Source organism: Canis lupus, chromosome 12 (genome assembly GCF_048164855.1).
Source record: "Canis lupus baileyi chromosome 12, mCanLup2.hap1, whole genome shotgun sequence".
NCBI classification, from domain to species: domain Eukaryota; kingdom Metazoa; phylum Chordata; class Mammalia; order Carnivora; family Canidae; genus Canis; species Canis lupus.
This window is the reverse complement of record NC_132849.1, coordinates 39042862-39065038: the sequence shown is the minus strand read 5'-3', so window position 1 is coordinate 39065038 and position 22177 is coordinate 39042862. Positions and strand designations below refer to the sequence as shown.

Genomic DNA, 22177 nt, shown 5'->3' with positions numbered 1-22177 from the left:
AGAACTTTGCAAGATAGCTGTGATATTTCTGATAGTTTATGTTAACATTACATGATGACACATTCTATATTAAGCAGGTATAGCTCAGGATTTTGATTTTCTTTCTGGTTTGAATATTTGTCTTTCAAAATGTTACTTGTACATTTTAATTTAATAGGCATTTATTGATAATGAACATTGTAGTGATCTCTGAGTTAAGTTGGTAACTTTTTTTTTTTTTTAAAGATTCTCTCCATTTATTCATGAGACAGAGAGAGAGAGAGAGAAAGAGAAAGGCAGAGGCACAGAGGGAGAAGCAGGCTCCACGGAGGGAGCCCGATGTGGGACTCGATCCCGGTTCTCCAGGGTCAGGCCCTGGGCTGAAGGCGGCGCTAAATTGCTGAGCCACCGGGGCTGCCCTAAGTTGGTAACTTTTAAAGAAGAGATAGACATGCTTTATTTTTTCTCTCAGTTCATAGGTTAACTGTTATTAAACAGAGGATTATTAAGTATTTTTGACTGTAGTTGAACTGAGTTCCTTGTATATATCCTACTTCAGGAATAGACAGAATGAGTAATAGGATTAGTGGGATCAAAGCTCTTCTTACCACCATCTACTTCGGTCACTGCTAGACTTCTCTCTTCACTGTTAACCATGGCTTAAGGTTAATACTTATTTGTGGGTTTACTTCTATTTTTTTTTTTAAAGATTTTATTTATTTATTCATGAGAGACACACAGAGAGAGAGAGAGAGAGAGAGAGAGAGAGAGAGGCACAGACACAGGCAGAGGAAGAAGCAGGCTCCATGCAAGGAGCCCAATGTGGGACTTGATCCTGGGTTTCCAGGATCACACCCTGGGCTGAAAGTGGCGCTAAACCGCTGAGCCACCCGGGCTGCCCTGTGGGTTTACTCTAACTGTCCTGATTTTGAACTTCAACTGTAAGCAACTACAAAACTGGACAAAATATTTGAAGCAGCAAGTGCAAAATGGGATATTAAGTCATAACCAAATAGTGTTTATCTCAAGAGTGCATAATTGGATTAATATGAAACAATCAATGCAGTTCATCCTGTTAGTATAGTAAAAGGGAAAAGCCAAATGATTATCTCAATAGAAGCACAAAATCAGGGGCACCTGGGTGACTCAGTGGTTGAACGTCTGCCTTTGGCTCATGTCACGATCCTGGGGTCCTGGGATTGAGTTCCTCATTGGGCTTTCCGCAGGGAGCCTGCTTCTCCCTCTGCCTCTCTCTGTGTCTCTCATGAATAAATGAATAAAATCTTTAAAATAAATCAAATCTTTAAAAAAAAAAAGCATTTGAAAAAATTTTAACAAACCTTATATTATAATTTTACTTATAAAGTGTGTTTGAATATATATCATATTAATATGTAGAATACCAATATAAATGTTACATAATATTTTATTATATTAATTCTTAGTAAACTAGGAATAGAAGGGAATGTCAACCTAGTAAAGAACATCAATGAAGAATCTCTATTTTTGTTTTTTAAGATTTATTTATGAGAGAGAGAGACAGAGAGAGAGAGACAGAGAGAGAAAGACGCAGGAGGAAGGAGAAGCAGGCTCCATGCCAGGAGCCCGATGTGGGACTTGATCCCGGGAATCCAGGATCGCGCCCTGGGCCAAAGGCAGGCGCCAAACTGCTGAGCCACCCAGGGATCCCCAAGAATCTATTTAAATCGCTATGGACAGGCAGCCCAGGTGGCTCAGCAGTTTGGCGCCACCTTCAGCCCAGGGCGTGATCCTGGAGACCCGAGATTAAGTCCCACATCAGGCTCCCTGTGTGGAACCTGCTTCTCCCTCTACCTGTGTGTCTGCCTCTCTTTCTCTCTAAGTCTCTCGTGAGTAAATAAATAAAATCTTTAAAAAATAAAATAAAATAAAATAAAATCATTATTGACGAAAAACAACCTTTCCTCCTTAAGATCAGGAAAATGGCACTTCAGTTCTCCATAGAATTGGAAATCCCAGCTAGTGCAGTAAAACATGAAGAGGATGCAGAAGGTACGGGGATTGAAAAGGAAGCTATAAAACTATCATTATGTATAGATGACACAATTGTATACATCGGAAATAGTAAAGAATTGATACTAAAGCTACTGGAAGTAATAGGTGAGATCTGAGAAGAATTCAAGGTCAATTAAAAGAAGAATCAGTTGTGTCGCACCTGGGTGGCTCAGTTGGTTAAGTGTCTGCCTTCAGCTCAGGTCATGATCCCAAGCTCTTGGAATTGAACCCCAATTTTGGGCTCCCTGCTCAGTGGGGAGTCTACTTCTCCTTCTTCCTTTGTCCCTACCCCTGTTCGTGCTCTCTCTCTCTCTCTCTCAATCTCTCACTCTCAAACAGGTAAATCTTAAAAGAAAAAAAAATCAGTTTTGTTTATATATTCCTAGCAACGAATAATTGGGAAAGACATTTTAAAATTATTTAGAATAGCATAAGGTATCAAATATTTAATGATAAATTTAACTGAAGTATATGACTTGTATACTAAAAATGACAATGCTATGAGAAATTAAAGAAGATCTAAATAAATTGAAAAGTCACAATATCCATAGATTGGAAGACTCAATATTGATGAATTGATAGTAATCCCAAAATGGAGTTATAAATTAAATCTAATAGTGTTCAGATTCCCAGTGGGCTTTTTTTCTTTTCAGAAATCAACAAGCTGATTCTAAACTTTATTTGGAGGACTTCAGCTTTTGTGATGGCCAAGTAAGCTCTGATTGGAACCATCTTTCTGCAGATAAAAATGACAAACTATGGGCAAAATGCAAGAAATAAAAAAAAAAAAAACTACATGATGACAGTTGAGAATGACCAAAGGCAGAAGGATTCTGGAGATGATTTTTTTTGCTTGGAAGAAAAGAACGACATTGGGTGGTTTTCTTGTTTCTCTCCTATGGCTGAATCCCATTGTCTTACGTCCAGGGCAGCTAAAACTCTGATAGCAATTCGGCAGTCTTTCTGAGGACAAACATTGAGGTTACCATGCTGCTGGAATGTGAGGAAGAACATTTCATAAAGGAGAGCGTCACAGATGAGGATTCTTCCATTCTGTCTGTAAATGTTGTTTAAGTTATGCATGTGTAGGGTACACTCTAAGCAGCTCAGTTAATGACAAAGGAACTCAGATGAAATTCTGAGCAGCCACCTAGGAGACTATGTGTACATATTCAGTCAAACCAGGTTATGTGTTAAAACGTAAAAAGCCAACACTTTGTAACAGAACAACGGAATTCACGCTCAAGAATATAACATTCGACAGTCATTAAGAAGGGTACATGATGAGATGTGTAGTGAGTGTTATACTATGTATTAGCATATTGAATTTAAATAAAATTAAAAAAATTTTTTTAAAAAGCATTCACAATATGTAGGATATCATCCACAATTGTTCAGCAAATGAAGAATGAAGAAAATGTGAGCAATTTATAAGAGCAAAGTCAATGGAGACCAAGTCCAACATGACCTAGATGTTGGAATTAACAGACAAGGATTAAAGAAATTCTTTAATTATATTAGGTAACATAAAGGAAAAATTTTCTTAATAGTCCCAAAGAGGAATTTGTAGAAGAAAAATGAGAAGTATAAGGAACCACAGGGAAATCTTAAAACTGAACATACGATAAGTAAAATAAAAATTCTCTGGATGAAATTTACAGTTGAATGGAGATGATACAAGAGAGAGTTAGAGAACATGTAGATCAATAGAGGCTAATAACCTGTGTGAAGAACCAGAAAGACAGGGAAGATAAAAATAATGAATAAGATCTCTTGGATATGTGGGATAGTATCAGAACATTCAACATACAAGTTGAATTGAAGCCAGAAGGAAAGAGAGAATAGAGCAAAAAAACAATTTGAAGAAATACTGGCTAAAACATTTCCCAAATGTATGAATGTTCAATATTTATGGATTTAAGAAGCACCCTGAGACCTAAGCAGTGTGAAACAAAGTAAATCAGGCCTGAGTATGTTATAGTCAGCCTAGTAAGATAAAACATAAAGAGAACATCTTGATAAGAAACAGAGAAAAGTGACACATTAAAGCAAAAAAAGATTGCAAATATCTCTAACTTCAGAAGCTATGGAGGGCACAAGACAGTGGAACAGCATTTTTAAAGTGTTCAAATGAAAAATGTATCAACTCAGAATTCTATACTTAATAAAAATATCTTTCAAGAATTATGGCCAGGATGTGTCTGGGTAGCTCAGTCAGTTAAGCAGCTGACTCTGGATTTTGGCTCAGGCCATGATCCTAGGGTCCTGGGATTGAGCCATGTATCAGACTCCACAGTCAGTGGGGAGTCTGCTTCCTCTTTCTTTCTCTTCCTCTGCCCCTCCCACATTTGTGTGTGTGCATTCTCTTTCTCTTTCAAAAAAATAAATAAATCTTAAAAAAAAAGAATTGTGGCCAAATGAAGACCTTTTTAGATGAAAGAAAACTAAGAATTTATTGTCAGCAAGCCCTTACTGTTAAAAAAAAAATGCTAAATGAAATTTTTCAGGCTGAAGTGAAATAATTTCATACAGACACCTAGATGTTTAGTGGGAAATAGTATCTGAAATGGTAAATATGTGGATAAGTATAAAAGAACATCATTTTCCTTACAGTATCTTTAAGGTCTATATTTCTATCTAAAATTATGAAATTCTCTCTTGGCATTTTCTAAACTATGTAGAAAGCATGCAAGGGGTGGATAAATGTATTGACATGATTACAAGTTTTCTACATTTTATGTGAAGAATTACACTATTAATTCTAAGAACATCATGGACAAATAAAGATACTGTCATTCTAGAGCAACAATTTACAAATACAAAAGCATCTAGGGGCACCTGGCTTACTCAGTTGGTAGAGTATACAACTCTTGATCTCAGGGTCATGAGTTCAAGCCCCATGTTGGGCATGAAGCCTACTTAAAAAATAAATTATTTAAAATTATTAAACCATCTAGCTAAAACTCCAATGCTATGTTAAAATGGCAATCTGAAATACATTCAAATAACCCCAAAAGAAAGCAGGAATGGCAGTATAATAGGATTACAAATGCATTCAACCATATCTATAATTGTGTTAAATATTAATGGATAAATATTCCAAATAAAAGTCAAAGGTGGTCAGAATGGAAAAAAAAACAACTCAAGATACAAGTATATGATCTAAGAAATTTATTTTATTATTATTATTTTTTAAAGATTTATTTTTTATTTATTTATGATAGACAGAGAGAGAGAGGCAGAGACACAGGCAGAGGGAGAAGCGGGCTCCATGCTGGGAGCCTGACACGGGACTCGATCCCGGGACTCCAGGATCGCGCCCTGGGCCAAGGGCAGGCTTCAAACTGCTGAGCCACCCAGGGATCCCCCTAAGAAGTGTATTTTAAATATAAAGACTCAGATTGAAAATAAATGGATAGAAAATACTATCCCATGAAACATTAAATATAAAAAGTCTGGATTTGTTAAATTAATATCAAATGAAATGGGTTTCATTACAAAGACTATTTTCAGAGACAGAGAGGGCTATTTCATAATAAAGGGAAAATTTACTAACAATACATAATAATCATAAATGTATATGTGCTTAATAACAGCTAACAACATACGAAGCAAAAATTGGTAGAATTAAAGTGAGAAATAGATAATGTCACAGTCATATTTGGAGATTTTTAACATTTCCCTCAGCAATTGATAGGACAACTAGACAAAAACACTGATAATAATAATAGATAATTTCAAGAATACTACCAACTAGCTTGACTGAATTGATATTTATAGAACAACACACTCAGAATACATGTTTTTTTTTCCGAGATCAGACGAGATCGGGCGCGTTCAGGGTGGTATGGCCGTAGACCATGTTTTTTTTTCAAGTGCATTTGATATGTTCAACAAGACCATATACTGGGGCAGTTAAATAAGTTTCAATAAAAAAATAAGCATCATATGGAATATGTTCTCTTTCCACAGTGGAATTAAAGTTTACATAAATAACTTTGATATCTGAAAAAACTTTAAATATTTGGAAACCAAATAAATAAACAACATACTTAATCTGTGACTCAATAAAAAAATCACAAAGGAATTTATATATAAAAATCTGTTATTTACCTAAATTTCCTAATTTTCTTAAGGTAAAATTGTTGTAGCTTTGGGGTGATGAGCAGTTTTCAGCTAGGACACTAAGTCCGTGAACCATAATAGAAAAACTGGGATGCCTGGGTGGCTCAACAGTTAAGCATGTCTGCTTTCGGCCCAGGGCGTAATCCTGGAGGCCCGGGATCGATTCCCAATTGGGCCCCCTGCATGAAGCCTGCTTCTCCCTCTGCACATGTCTCTGCCTCTCTTTCTGTGTCTCTCATGAATAAATAAATAAAAGTTAAAAAAAAAACCTGGATAAAAAGATTTTTTGGACTTCATTTAAATTAAAATCTACACTTTGAAGGACATCATTAAGAAAATGAAAGACAAGGGCACCTGGGTGGCTTAGTTAGTTGAGCATCTGCCTTCACCTCAGGTCATGATCCCAGGGTTCTGGGATAGAGTCCCACGTTGGGCTCTTTGCTCAGCAGGGAGTCTGCTTCTCCTTCTCCCCGTGCCCCTCCCCCAAGCTCATGCTCTCTGTCTCTCCCTCTAATAAATAAATAAGATCTTAAAAAAAAAAAAAGAAAAGGTAAGTCTGAGCAAATATTCACAGTACATGTATCTCATAAAGGACTTGTTTTCAGAATAAATAAAGACCTCTTCCAACTTAACAGGACAAAGCAATTGAAAATGGAGAAAAGATTTGAACAGACCTTCCACCAAAGATATATGAATGACCAACAAGAATATGGACAATGCTTAATACCAGTAGTCATTGGGAAAATGCATTTTATTTTATTTTAAAGATTTTATTTATTCATGAGAGACAGAGAGGGAGAGAGAGAGACAGAGACAGAGATATAGGCAGAGAGAGAAGCAGTCTCCACGCAGGGAACCCAATGTGGGACTGGATCCCGGGTCTCCAGGATCACTCCCTGAGCTGAAAGCGGTGCTAAACCGCTGAGCCAACCAGGCTGCCTGGGAAAATGCATTTTAAAACTCCACTATATATCACTTAAAAGACTTCATCCTATGTGAGGTAGTTGGAACTCTTATCTATTGTAAATGTAACATAATGCAAAATGGTATAATGACTTTGGAACACAGTTTGGTATTTTCTCATAGAGTTAATCATCAGTGCTACCTCTAGGTAGTTATCTAGGAGAAATAAAAATATATGTCCCCACAAAGACATATATACATATGTTCATACCTGTTTTATTTTTTTTTAAAGATTTTATTTATTTATTCATGAGAGATTCTGGACTCTGGGATCACACCCTGAGCCAAAGGCAGCTGCTCAACTACTGAGCCACCCAGGCATCCCTGTTCATACCTGTTTAATTTATGATAGCTTAAAACTAGAGAAAACCCAAATGTCCATCAACAAGGGAGTAATAAACTACAGTACATCCACCTAAAGAAATGATACTGAGCAGTTAAAAGAAATGAAGTGCTGATACATTTAACAGTATGGGTGAATCTGAAAAATATAATTTTAATTTTGAGTTAAAGAAGCCTGATTCCATTTAGTTGGAATTCTATGGTAGATAAAACTAAATCATAGTGACAGAGAATAGATTACAGATTGGTTTCCAGGGAACTTTTCTGGCTAATAGAAATTTGTATATCTTGATTTTCATGGTGGTTGCATAGGTGTATACATTTGTGAAAACAGCAAACTCTACACTAAATATGGGTTTATTTTGTTGTACTGGTCTTACATTTCAATATAGTCACTAATAACCTAAAAGGGAATTATTTAGAGCTATAATATTATGATTGATGAGCTTATTAAGATCAATTTTGGTTTCAGTGTAGGTTAGTCCTTGTCATCAATTTCAGAAGTATAACACAAAATACAGCCTACCTGATGTGTTAAGTGGAAAGAATGTAGACAGAGAACAAAAGTAAGTTGTTCAATCTCCACATGTAGTATGAAGTTTACTTTTTTTAAAAAATCAAAAACATGCTAATTTTCCTCAAATATTATTGGAAACCTCTGTTCAAAAGAAACTTCAAATTCAGGTGGAGGAATATACAATTTAGCGCTCCACTTGTACTTTTGACCTTTAGCACCTAACACAGGTCATTGATGTGTTGAGTTGAATAGTCCCCCCTCTTGATTGAGTCATCAGAAACAGCAAACAGAAAGATAGTTAAGATGAATGTAAAACCTTAAGAATTCATGAGGAAGGAAACGTGTATAAAAATAGCATAGGTAGGGTAGCCCCGGTGGCTCAGCGGTTTAGCGCCACATTCGGCCTGGGGCGTGGTCCCGGGATCAAGTCCCATGTCGGGCTCCCTGCATGGAGCCTGCTTCTCCCTCTGCCTGTGTTTCTGCCTCTCTCTCTCACTGTGTGTCTCTCATAAATAAATAAATAAAATCTTTAAAACAAAAATAGCATAGGTAATTGACATCTTCTAAAATACAGTGAGGTATTAATACAGAATTTCAAGCAACTTCTTGTGTTAATGGTATTAAAATACAACTAATTAGACTTGAATTATTTTAAGTCTATAAGTGCCATTTTTAGTAAAATCTATGTAAGGCCTGGAGATTAAAATATTGGTTGTGTGGCACAATGTTAAGTTGGTTGAAAAATATATAGGAATTATTTATATTATCCTTGAAATTTTTCTGAAGGAGAAAAATAAAAAGTCAAAGTCAGAAAAACCTCTGGCACAAAACTATACAGAAAATGAGCAAAGCCCATCATTGCTTTATGGCCAGTTAAGCGTTCTTATTTGAGGTTGAAGATAAATGCAGGCTCTCTGGGATGTGTTCAGATGACCATTGAACTTCTCTCAACCTGCCTGTGTCTCACTGGGTTTCCCCCTCGTGGCTTGCCACATATTGTCTGTTTCCTGTAGCAAAGAAAACGGGGAAGCATAATGAAATTAAACACATAGATTAAAATAAAGAAGGGGGACTCCTGGACCAGAGACCAGAGGCTCCCGTGGTCAGAGATCAAGAGGGATGGAATTACCTGACCTAATGGCACTTTCAGAACTTTCTACTAAGCCAAGACCCTCAAGCAAGACTGAAGGAATCCTGAATTCATGGTGTGGCCTTGCTGTGGCAGCAGAAACCATTTCCTCTGGAGAAAAACATCAACAGTCCCAAGTTAAAATTGAGCAGTGAGCTCACAATTAAAGATCAACAGAGAGAAGTCAGGCCACCAAGACTGAGTCCACAAAGACAACAAACAGTTTTATGATTCATAATATAGACCATCTATATATGGGATGTTTAAAGAAATAAAGAATGCACTAATCAAAAGATAGCTAAAATCTTTTGTTTACTAGATTTTTATAATTTGGGAGGGGAAATGTAACTTTTAGATTTTATTTTTTTAAGAGAGCAAGAGTGTGTGCATATGCACATGAGCTGTGTGGGGAGGGGCAGAAGGAGAGAGAAAATCTTGAGCAGGCTCCAAGTCCAATGTGAGCCACCAGGGGGCTCAGTCTCATGACTGGGAGCTCATGACCTGAGCCAAAATAAAAAATTGGATGCTTAACTGACTGAACCATCCAGGTGCCCCAGAAATAATTTGGAATTAAAAAACAGAATAAAAAAAATGCAGCTCATGCTTCACACCAGAGAGGTGTTGTAAAACACCAAGTAGTTGTGTATGACACGTTTCAGAAATTGTAGTCTAAGAAACTCTTAGAAGTATACCTAAGAAACTCTTGCATGTACATCAGTAGATATGTGTGTGAATGTCTAATAATAGCAACATTTGTCATCATGGCGGAGAAACTGGAAACAACCTAAATGATTGTTGATAGGAGAAAGGACAAATAAATTGTGATATTTTATATAATTATGAAATATTATACAACAGTGAAGTGAAAATAAATGGGCTATAGCTATAAGCAACAACATGGATGAGTTTTATAAATGTAATAAGTTAAACTAGTTTCAGATTCACAGGTTTTTATACTATTACACTTTATAACTTAAAGTTTAGTTACTTATAATCCTCTATATATCAAATAATAAAAAAATGAAATCTAAAAACTATTTTGAACAATGGCAAGATGGTTGAAATACTATTTGATAAACCAGTTTAAAGAATAAACAGTTCTGATTTCATTGCATACATTTTAATTTAATTTTATTTATTATTTTTTTAAAGAGAGAGCTCTTTTTAAAATTTTTTTTTTTATTTTATTTTACTTATTAGTGATAGGCACACAGTGAGAGAGAGAGAGAGGCAGAGACACAGGCAGAGGGAGAAGCAGGCTCCATGCACCGGGAGCCCGATGTGGGATTCGATCCTGGGTCTCCAGGATCGCGCCCTGGGCCAAAGGCAGGTGCTAAACCGCTGCGCCACCCAGGGATCCCTACATTTTAATTTTAAAGTGAATCTTATTGCTGTTCATTAGGCTGGTGAGAAGCTGAATCAGTGATGATGGAGAACATTAATAGAAGGTAGAGGAAAAAGCCTTAAGAAAGAAAAGCTCCAGATACAGGAGGAATATATAGGACTTACAGTTAAGTTGGTAATACATTTGATGTTAAGGGGTCTTGTTCAAACTTGTGGCTTTGTGCTTCTGCTTTTGGCAATCACTGAAACTAAAGAAATCTCTTAGGCTTTTTGATATTATGAATTAACATGATGTTCCAGCTTTAAAATAGTTCCTATGTTTTAGGTCGGTCTGTTTCTCATGACAATGTGAAAGGTGCATCTGGTAGTGCTGATGAACTGGCATCTCCAGAGTGTAGGTTTTGTGTGTGTGTGTGTGTGTGTGTGTGTGTGTGTGTGTGTGTGTGTGTGTTTAGGCAGATAAATGACCCAACAGTTTGATCTCTCTCTGGTGTCTGCTTTCTATATGAATATCTGCAGAACAGAGAACAGATTTGAAAGTGAGCTTTGAATGTGTTGTAATGACAGGAGATTTGGAATCTCAGGATTTGCCAAGCATGCTCCTAGATATTGTGGAAGAAATAAAGGTATAAAACATAGGACTTGCCTGCATGGAATTTTTAATTTAGCTCAGATCAGATAAACTTAGGGAAATGTAATTGGCAATACCAGGCAGTTTAAACCACAAATTGATAGTACAGATAAATAAATCCCCTGGCTGCTCAGAAAAGAAGAAAATATTTAGGACAGAGCAAAGAAAGCTTTGTTCACTAAGGGAGGATTTGAATTGGGCCTTGAAAGACAGATGGGGTTTAGATGGAGTGATAGCAAGAGCAAAGGCAAGGAGATGGTGAAGTGTGAGTTGTACCGGGTTCAGTTAACTGGATTGGAAGATTTAGTTAAGGCAATAGTGATTAGGGGAAAACAGATTTGTGACAGATTTTAAATGGTCTATGGAGCAAGGCCTGGGAATTTGGATTGCAGTTCTACTGGGGATAATTTATAGACTAAATTGGGAATTTTAAACTTATTGTCATTTGATACAGACTTTAACAATGGATGCTTTTTTAAATAGTTCATTAAGAAGGGGGAATACTTCTGCTCTTTATAGTATTTCTTTGTTCCTTGCATTAAGGTCAGCCTGACCTGGGTAGGCATCATCTGATTTGGCTTGAGTATAGCAAACAATTATGGACTCACAAAGAGAGCTCTGAATTGGCTTTGATTTATGGGTGGAAAAGCAGCTATCTGAAAGCTCCTTCCTTCACGTTTAAGGGAGCAGACTGGCTGGCTGTCATATAAAAGATCCCAGTGACCTCTGGTAGAAGATTATTGGAAATGTGCAGTGATAAGAGTGAAAAGGAAATTTGTTTTTAATAGAAACAACACTCCAGATTTTCTTTGAGGGTGTTACAGAATTTTCTTTACTGCTCTGCTGGGAATGATGGCAATGTTTCATGTTGTGGAATTGTTAGCTACATAAAATAGTGTGTGTGTGTGTGTGTGTGTGTGTGTATGGTGTGTCATAATATTAAAATTTACTTTTTAGTGTGAGTTACAGTGGTACTCATTGACTTTTTCATTTCAGTTAACTGAGTTTCCTTAGATGTTAGATTAGTTCTTTTTTTAGTATGTTAGATTAGTTCTTCTTTTAGTATGAGTCTGAGCACCAGCCCAGGTGGTGTATCTTAAAGTGATAATAAGCTCCTGCTGAGGCATGCAGAACAGTTTTCCTTTTGCTCTCAAAATATCTGCTTGTGAACACTTGCTTAAGTGAATTGATTCTTTAACTTATAAAACATATAAGTAAAAGTAAAAGACATTATAAAGTTTATTTCAACTATCATAGTAATAATATTTAGAGTATATGTTATAAATTTATGATATAAATATGAATTAGTAATATTAATAATGAATATTATAGAGTATATGAATATTGTACACTTATAAAAGCTTGCTGGATCAGTGAATCGCCTTTCATAGATTTTGGTCAATGAGAGTTGAGAAATGAGAGAACTTTTCTTAAAACAGTCACACAAATGTTACCACTCATATTTAGGTGGTTTCTGACCTTTGCCCTGAAGTGTGAAAGTGGTGAGAATTACATCTCTTATACAAGTGTATGGTTGCAAATGACACAGCATTCTTTAGCACTGTCCTAATTTTCAAAGTACTGTGAGTTGAACACACCAAATTTCTTACGCTGCTGCTGCTACTGCCTTTTTTTTTTTTTTAAACTGGATTTTTAGCTAGAAGTCATACTTCTGTGATGCAGTATTTCATCAAATTACTTGAGTAAGCAGATTCTAAGTAAAAATAGATAGGCTTAAAAAAAGATAGCATATACAACCATATGGTCCCACTTACCTGAGGTACTTAGAATACTCAAATGCACAGAATCAGAAGTAGAATGGTGATTGCCAGGGGCAGAGAGTATTGGAGACTTGATGTTTAATGGGTACAGGGTTTCAGGTACAAGATGGAAAGAGTCCTGGAGATTAGTTGGACAACCATGTAAATGTACTTAACTATAAACTTAAAAATGGTTTAAAAATATAAAATGGAAGAAACAGAAACAAGATGATTAAAAAATGGTTAAGGTGGTGGAGTGCCTTGGGGCATCTAGGTGGCTCAGTTGGTTAAGCATCTAACTCTGGATTTCTGCTCAGGTCATAATCTTAGGGCTCTGGGATCGAGCCCCAAGTTGGTCTCTGTGCTCAGTGGGGAATCTACTTGATTGAGGATTCTCCCCTTCCCTCTTCCTTTGTCCCTCCCCTGCTTCCATGCTCGTGCTCTCTCTCTCTCTCAAATCAATCAATCTTATAAAAAAAAAAGATGGTGGGGGTGCCTGGGTGGCTCAATCAATTATGCATCCTACTCTTGATCTCAGTTCAGTCTTGATCTTAGAGTTGTGAGTTCAAAGCTCTGCACTGGGCTCTGCGCTGGAGGTGGAGCCTACTTTACCATCTTACCTACTTTAAGATGGTAATTTTTATGTTCTATGTATTTTACCACAATTAAAAAAAAATTACAAAGAGAAAAAAGATAGCACCTACAATAAAGGTCAAAGACATGAACTTTCAAGAAATAAATCTTTCAGAAGATATAGAAGACCTCTATCCTAAAATCTACAAAACCTTATAAGAGAGATTAGTGAAGACTTAAATGGGGGCATCTGCTGTATTCATGGAGGACTCAATATTTTAAAATTTCAAGTCTTTTCAAATTAACCTCTCAAATTATATAATCAGTGCAATCTCTAACAGAATCCCAGAGTTTGATATTTTGTTTTTATAGTTGTTGCTATTGTTTTTTTGGTTTTGTGGAATACAAGCTTACTTTAAAATTCATATGGAAATGTAAAGGGCTAAGAATAGCTAAGACAGTTGTGAAGAACTGAGCTGACCTATTTACATTGCCAGATAGCAAGCCCTGTTACAGAACTATATTATTGTTTATCATATTGTGGTCCTTGGGCTGGCAGCATCAGCATCACCTGGGAGCCTGTGAGAAATGCAGCTCCATCTCAACCCCTTATGGAATCAGAATCTCTGGGGTTGAGTCCAAAAAGTCTGTATTTGAACAAATTCTCCATGTAATTCTTAGGCAGTTTAAAGTTTGAGAAACATTGAATTAAGACATTTTGACAAAATGCGAACCAACCAGTAGAACAAATAGAGAGTCCAGAAACAGATCCATACATACACGGTTCATCTGATTTATGACAAAGTTGGCATTGCAATACAATGAAAAAGAGTAGGCTTTTCAGTAAATGGTGTTGGATGATTTATATCCATATAGAAAAAGCTATCTTAAACCCTATATCATATTGTATATGTAAAAATCAATTCCAGCCTAAATATATAAAATTGAGAAGTAAAACTGTCAGGCTGTTAGAGGAAAAAATATAGAACATCTTTAAGACCTTAGGACAGTACAATAAAGCTCTAACCATAAAACAAAAATGATAAATTGGACCACATTAATATTAAGTACTTCTCTTTATCAAAAGATGCCATTGATATTTGTGAAGGGCTTAGACCACTGCCTTGCCAGCACATTGTATGTGTTACATGAATGTTTGTCAAGAATATAAATAACAGGGTAGCCCGGGTGGCTCAGCAGTTTAGGGCCACCTTCAGCCCAGGGCCTGATCCTGGAGACCCAGGATCGAGTCCCACGTCGGGCTCCCTGCATGGAGCCTGCTTCTCCCTCTGCCTGTGTCTCTGCCTCTCTCTCTGTGTCTCTCATGAATAAATAAATAACATCTTAAAAAAAAAAGAATATAAATAACATATTATCCTCCTCCAACAAAAAGGTACTTGTATTCAAAAAATACAAACTTGACAAATTATTAAGAAAAATTCTGACAACCCAGTAGAAAAAAAGAGGCAAAGGACTTCAACAAGGACTTAATAGACTTTACAGTGGTCATTAACATATTAAAAGGTGCTCAGCTTTATTAGTGGTTAGAGAAATGCACACATTAAAACCATAATGAAGGGGACCTGGGTGGCTCATGGTTTATGGATCCAGGACCCATGATCCCAGGGTCCTGGATCGAGTCCCGCATCTGGCTCCCTGCTCAGCAGGGAGTCTGCTTCTCCCTCTGCTCCTCCCCTGACTTGTGAATGCTCTATCTCTTTCTGTCTCTCTTAAATAAATAGAAATCTTCAAAAAAGATTCCTCCATGTCTTTTTTTTTTTTTTTTTTAGGTTTTATTTATTTATTCATGAGAGACAGAGAGAGAGAGAGAGAGGCAGAGACATAGGCAGAGGGAGAAGTAGGCTCCCTGCCGGGAGCCCAGTGTGGGACTTGATCCTGGGATCACGCCCTGAGCCAAAGGCAGGCGCTCAACCACAGAGCCCCCCCAGGTGCTCTTCCTCCATGTCTTTCAAGGGCTGGACAGCTCATTTAAAAAAAAAAAAATAAATAAAACCATAATGAAATACTACTACATACCCACAAGAACGGCTAAAATGCAAAACAGTATTGAATGTCATAAGGATGTGAAGCAACAAGGGTCTCTAATATTTCTAGTAAGAATGTTGAGGGGAATGACCTTTTAGAAGATTGGGAGGAACTATGAAAGCTAAATATATTCTATGACCTTGCAGTTTCACCCCTAAGTATATACCCAACAGAAATACTTGCCCATGTTCACCTAAAGAACATGTCTTAAGGGATGCATAATCATACATTCTGGTAGCACATCTAGAATGTTCATAGCACATTTGTATTAGCCTCAAATTGGAAACTGCATAAATGCCTATTATTGATATGATGGTTAAATAAACTGTATATTTTTGCAATGGAATATTATGCATTAACGAAATGAATTCTACAACTCTATGCAACTATGTGGATGAATCTTTCAAACATAATGTTGAGCAGAAGAAATCAGATACAAGAGTACTCTGTGATTCCATTTGTATAAAGTAAAAAATTGTATATTTTTGCAATGGAATATTATGCATTAACGAAATGAATTCTACAACTCTATGCAACTGTGTGGATGAATCTTTCAAACATAATGTTGAGCAGAAGAAATCAGATACAAGAGTACTCTGTGATTCCATTTGTATAAAGTAAAAAAGCATACACACTGATCTCTCTACAAGTCAGGTTACCCCTACAGAGGGACAGGGAAATGACCAGAACAGACAATGAGCGGAATAGTAGGATGCAGGTAATGTTTCTTGATCTGAGTGCTGGTGACATATGTCCGTTTAGACTGTGAAAATTCATTGTATATTTACATATATAATATATATAAATGTTTTAATTAAAAAATCGGATCTAGCAGTCATTTCTTTACTACATCAAACTGAAAAATACATAGAAAGAGTCACATAGGGCACTTACATTCATGGTCAGATGAATTGCTATGGTCATTTCCAGTATTTTGAAGGAATAGTATTTTTTTTTAAGATTTTATTTATTCATGAGAGACAGAGAGAGAGAGAGAGAGAGAGAGAGAGAGAGAGGCAGAGACATAGGCAGAGGGAGAAGCAGGCTCCGTGCAGGGAGCCTGATGTGGAACTTGATCCTGTGACTCCGGGATCACGACCAGAACCAAAGGTAGACACTCAACTGCTCAACTGCTGAGCTACCCAGGCGTCCTGAAAGAATAGTATCTTTAAGAAAATGAATAAAGCACCTTTTCTCAGCACATTTTAACCACACTAGAATTTCTTATATAAAATAATATTTCTGTTAATTTCATTCCAATTTCTTGTATGGATGTATTAAGCTCACTTAAGTGTTAGAATCTCTTTTCCATGTAGTCTACATGAAGATAAATTATGAACTTCCAAACTTATCATTTGTGTTAGTGCCTAGCTTGGGAATAATATGATTTATTTCTTTAAACCTATCAATGGCAGAAGTATCAAGATGCAGGATGACCCACTCATGACTATATGAAAAAAGTGACAGTTTCTTGCAAACAGCTCAGAAGCATTTATCATAGCTTGTTCTCACAGCACAAATTTTTAAAAAGATTTTATGTGTTTGAGAGCGAGAGAGAGAGTGAGCATGAGCAGAGGAGGTGCAGAGGGAGAGGAAGAAGCAGACTTCCTGCTGAGTAGAGAGCCCGATGCAGGGCTAGTTCCCCTGAGATCCTGACCTGAGCTGAAGGCAGATGCTTAACCAACTGAGCCACTCAGGCACCCCTCACAACACATTTTTGCCATATGTCTAGATGATTTTGTATGTTTTTGTTTATCTTAACAAAGATAAATGTAATATTTTTGGTTGTAAGGAGTTCTCTGGTGCAATAGAGATAGAACAGTATGCTTTATCGTGCAACCAGTTGTTTTCTAACTTGAAGTTAATGCTATCTAGATACTTCACCAGATAATAGGATGGAGCTGCCAGATACCTGGAAGTCTACAAAGACATGGCTTAAACATAGTGGGACATCACTTGGGTTTGTATTACTTGGGAAGAATTCTAATAAATTGAGTATTTGTACAAGGGAAAAGCTTACTGCTGTGTCCAACTGCTGTTTGCCAGTGCACAGAGCTAGCCAGTATTAGGCATTTTAATTTTAAGATAACTAGGGTCAGTGCCTATTTATGGGTGAGTGACTAAGGTGTGCCTTCGGAGTTTGAGCTCTACCAGAAAGCTTAGGTGGAATGGTCCACAGGTTAATTGTGTTTTGAGTGATTTCCCATTTTGAGGGAAGTATTAAGGGGTGTTGGTGTACTCCATACCTTTAGAAAGCGGGCACCTTGCTCTCCTGGAGGATGAATAAAATCCTGCTTAAGAGCTACCATTGTCAAGGCCTTCAAATCAGTAAGGAAGAAGTAAAATTTCCACTATTTGCAGATTGCATGATACTATATATAGAAAACCAAAAGACTCCACCAAATAACTGTTGGAAGTGATAAACTCAGTCAAGTAACAGGATACAAAATCAATCTCAGAAATCTGTGGCATTTAAATATACCAATAATGAAGCAGCAGAAAGAGAAATTAAGAAAACAGTTCCATTTATAGTTGCTCCAAAACCCATAAGATACTTAGGAATAAACCTCACCAAAGAGGTAAACGTGCTGTACTCTGAAAACTATAAAACACTGATTAAAGCAATTGAAGAGGACACAAAGAAATGGAGCATATTCCATGCTCATGCATTGGAAGAACAAAACATTGTTAAAATGTCGATACTGCCCAAAGCAATCTACACATTTAATGTAATCCCTATCAAAATAGCACCAGCATTTTTCACAGAACCAGAACAAACAATTCTAAAATTTGTATGGGACTGTAAAAGACACTGAATAGTCAAAGTAATCTTGAAAAAGAAAAGCAAAGCTGGAGGCATGACAATTCAAGTTATATTACAAAGGTGTAATAATCAAAACAGTATGGTACTGGCTCAAAAATGGACACATAGATCAATGGAATAGAATAGGAAACGCAGAAATGAACCCACAGCTATATGGTCAATTAATCTTTGGCAAAGTAGGAAAGAATATCCAAAGGGAAAAAGACAATCTCTTCAACAAATGGTGTTGGCAAAACTGGACAGCAACGTGCAGAAGAGTGAAACTGGACCACTTTCTTACACCATGCACAAAAATAAATTCAAAATGGATGAAAGGCCTAAATGAGAGACCAGAAACCATAAAAATCCTAGAAGAGATCTCAAGCAGTAATTTCTCTGACATCAGCCATAACAACATCTTTATAGATGTTTCCTGAGGTGCCAGGGAAACAAAAGCAAAAATAAACTATTAGGACTACATCACAGTAAAAAGCTTCTGCACAGCAAACTAAACAGTCAACAAAACTAAAAGGTAACCTATGGAATGGGAGAAGCTATTTGCAAATGGCATATCCAATAAAGGGTTAGTATCCAAAAGTTATAAAAGTCAACACCTAGAAAACAATCCAATTAAAAAATGATCAGAAAGTATGAACAGACATTTCTCTAAAAAAGACATACACATGGCCAACAGACATTGAAAAAAGATGCTCAGTATCACTCATCATCAGGGAAATATAAATCAAAATTATAATGAGGTATCACCTCACATCTGTCAGAATGGCTAAACTCAACAGCACAAGAAACAACAGGTGTTAGTGAGGATGTGGAGAAAGGGGAATCCCCTCCACACTGTTGGTGGGAATGCAAACTGGTGCAGCCACTCTGGAGAAGAGTATGGAGGTTCTTCAAAAAGTTAAAAATAGAACTGCTTTATGATCCAGCAGTTGCTCTACTGGGTATTTCAAAGAATATGAAAATACTAATTCAAAGGGATACATATACCCCTATGTTTATTTTTTAATTTTTTAAAAATTTTATTTATTCATGAGAGAGACAGAGAGGCAGAGACACAGGCAGAGGGAGAAGCAGGCTCCATACAGGGAGCCCGATGTGGGACTTGATCCTGGGACTCAGGGATCATGCCCTGGGCTGAATATAATATATATATATATATATAGAGAGAGAGAGAGAGAGAGGGGGGGGGGGGAGAGAGAGGGGTGATGGGAGGGGCAGAGGCAGAGGAGAGAGAGAATCTTAAGCAGACTCCATACCCAGCGCAGAGGCCGACTTGGGGCTCGACTTTACCACCCTGAGATATGACCTGAGCCCAAAACAAGAATTGGCTGTTTAACTGACTGAACCACTCAAGTGCCCCCATTTTAACAGTCTCTAAGTGTACAATTCAGTGACATTAAGGACATTTATGCTCTTATGTAATGATCAGCACTTTCCATCTCCAGAACTTTTTTTTTTTTTTATCACCCCTACCTCACTGAAACTCTGTACCCATTAAACACTGGCTCCCTATACTTTCTTCCCCCTAGGCTGGCAACAATCACATCTATTTCCTGTCTCCATGTGTTGCAGTATTTTAGGTGCCTCATACAATCATAAAATATTTGTCCTTTTGTGTCAGGCTTATTTCAATTAGAATAAGGCCTTCAGGTTTCATCCATGTTGTAGTGTGTATCAGAATCTACTTTTTTTAAGGCTGAAATATATATATATATATATATATATATATATATATTATATATTATACATTATATATATTATACAAATACACACCACATTTGGTTTATCATTTTCCTGTCAATTAATATTTGAGTTGTTTCTGCCTTATAGCTATTGTGAACAATGCTGTCATGAACTATTGGAATGCAAATATCTATTCATATCTATTCAAGACTCTCCTTTTATTTTCTTTGGGCATTTATCCAGAAATGAAATTGCTGGATCATGTGTAATTCTGTGTTTAGTTTTTTGAGATTGCTTTTTTTTTTTGTCTGTTTGCTTTTGTTTTTATTTTTGTGGATGCTTTTTTTAATGCCCAGATTTCCTCATCCATCCAAAGATATCGTCAACTATCTGTCATGAACATGGACTAGTCAATAGAATTTCACAATTTGTTAATCTCTGATGTATTGTCCTTTGCTAGCATAAATAACTGGTAGCTAGAATCCTAGGCTAGTAGAAAATTTTGTCAGCTTGTATTTAGGTACTATATATTCAGTCATTCACTGCTTTTCATTATCAATGCTGAAACTGTGTGTTCATTTAGCCTTGTCAATGTGAGACACCTCAGTATTCCTGATCTGATGAGTCAACATTTGGTATTTGCCAACATCTTCCTTTATTTTACTATTTTTTAGCCTCTGAAAGATTAGGTGTTCTCAAGTATTTCTCTTATATTGAGTTAAGAACTTTCACTGGGATTTAATAAACTTTGTGGGGTATTTTGGTGAATATGAAATCTATAATAATTACAATCAAATTATTGTTAATTAAAAATATAGAATAACCAAAATTCAACAAAGATGAACTTGGGAATTTATGTCATTATTTTCCTTTAATTATGACAGATTTTTTTTTTTTAAGAATTTATTCATTCATTCATGAGCCACAGAGAGACAGAGACATAGGCTGAGGGAGAAGCAGGCTCCATGCAGGGAGCCTGACATGGGACTCAATCCTCGGTCTCCAGGATCACGCCCTGGGCTGAAGGCGGTGCTAAACCACTGAGTCACCGGGCTGCCCATCATTATGACAGAATTTTGTAAGTGGTATAAGCTTTGGTCACTGTTTAGTCCAGTTTTTTTTCTCTTTATAGATAAGACACATCTTAGTGCAAGAGAAGTTAATCCACTTATTTAGGGGGCATATAAAGAATGGCTGGGAAGGTGGAGGAATCCAAGCTAGTTTAGGAAAGAATTCACCTTAAATTGTAGATTGGAACAAAGTATCATAATGAATTATTTGGAGCCTTATTATTTGCTATAAAACAAATGGAATTTTATTAAAACTTTCTAGCTGACAGCAACCTTAGAGACCATCAGATCGAATCCCATCATTGTATAGATGAAGAAAAGGAGGGCTAAAATGGCCAGTGCCTTTCCCAAGACTTATGCAGCTAATTGGTGGAGAGTCTGGTCTAGAGTCTAGTTCCTTTTTCAGGGCATTTTCCCACTCTGCCATGCCTCTTCTTTCAAAATATGTTGTAGGCCACAAGTTAGTAATGACTTATTTTCAGAAACTTGTAAGCTTATTTTATTTGGCATTTGGAGCATATTGTTGTAAGGAAAAAGTACTATAAAGTAATGTTTAAGTTTCTGAGCTTCACAAAAGCCTATATAATCCACAGTATACCTGGGTTATAGTAATAAAGATAGTATCTCATGATACCCAACTATTATTTACTATGTTGTGTCCTTTGGGGTAGAGTATTTCTCCAAATCTATTGGGGGAATGTCAGAAAAAAAAAATGTGGCAGGTGATTTTCATAAGTGCCAGTCACTGTCAATTTCCATTTCTTTTTCAGAGGAAGCGTCTTTGTACATAACCTTTTGCCCCTGTGTAAATGATGACAACATAAAGTCTCCTTCTCTGTCCCTTTCTTTATGTCTTCCTTTGAATGCTTGCAGTGTGCCAGGCTGGGGCCTCTGCTCTGGAGGAATCAACCTGCATGCAGCGGTTGGAGAGTCATGGAGTAGAGATGGAGATATTTAGGAAAGGCTCTCTGCGGAGGTGGCATTTGAGCCAACACCTGGAGGGTGAGGCAGCTGGTTGGGTAGTCATTCTTAGGTCGGAAGTTGAGTGGAATGAAGACTACTCTGGCCGGGGATGTGGTGGAGACTCTGGATCAGCTCTGCCCTTGGGTCTGGACAGCCAAGCTTGAGTCCTCATCAGCTGGCTTCCTGCCTGCCTGGGT

General features: G+C 36.9%; 1 protein-coding gene across 2 annotated transcripts in view; it reads left to right on the top strand.

Moving 5' to 3' along the window:
• The window catches only part of TTC27 (tetratricopeptide repeat domain 27), a 172046-nt gene that overhangs the window by 48170 nt on the left and 101699 nt on the right, over positions 1-22177 (top strand). The window lies entirely within an intron of this gene.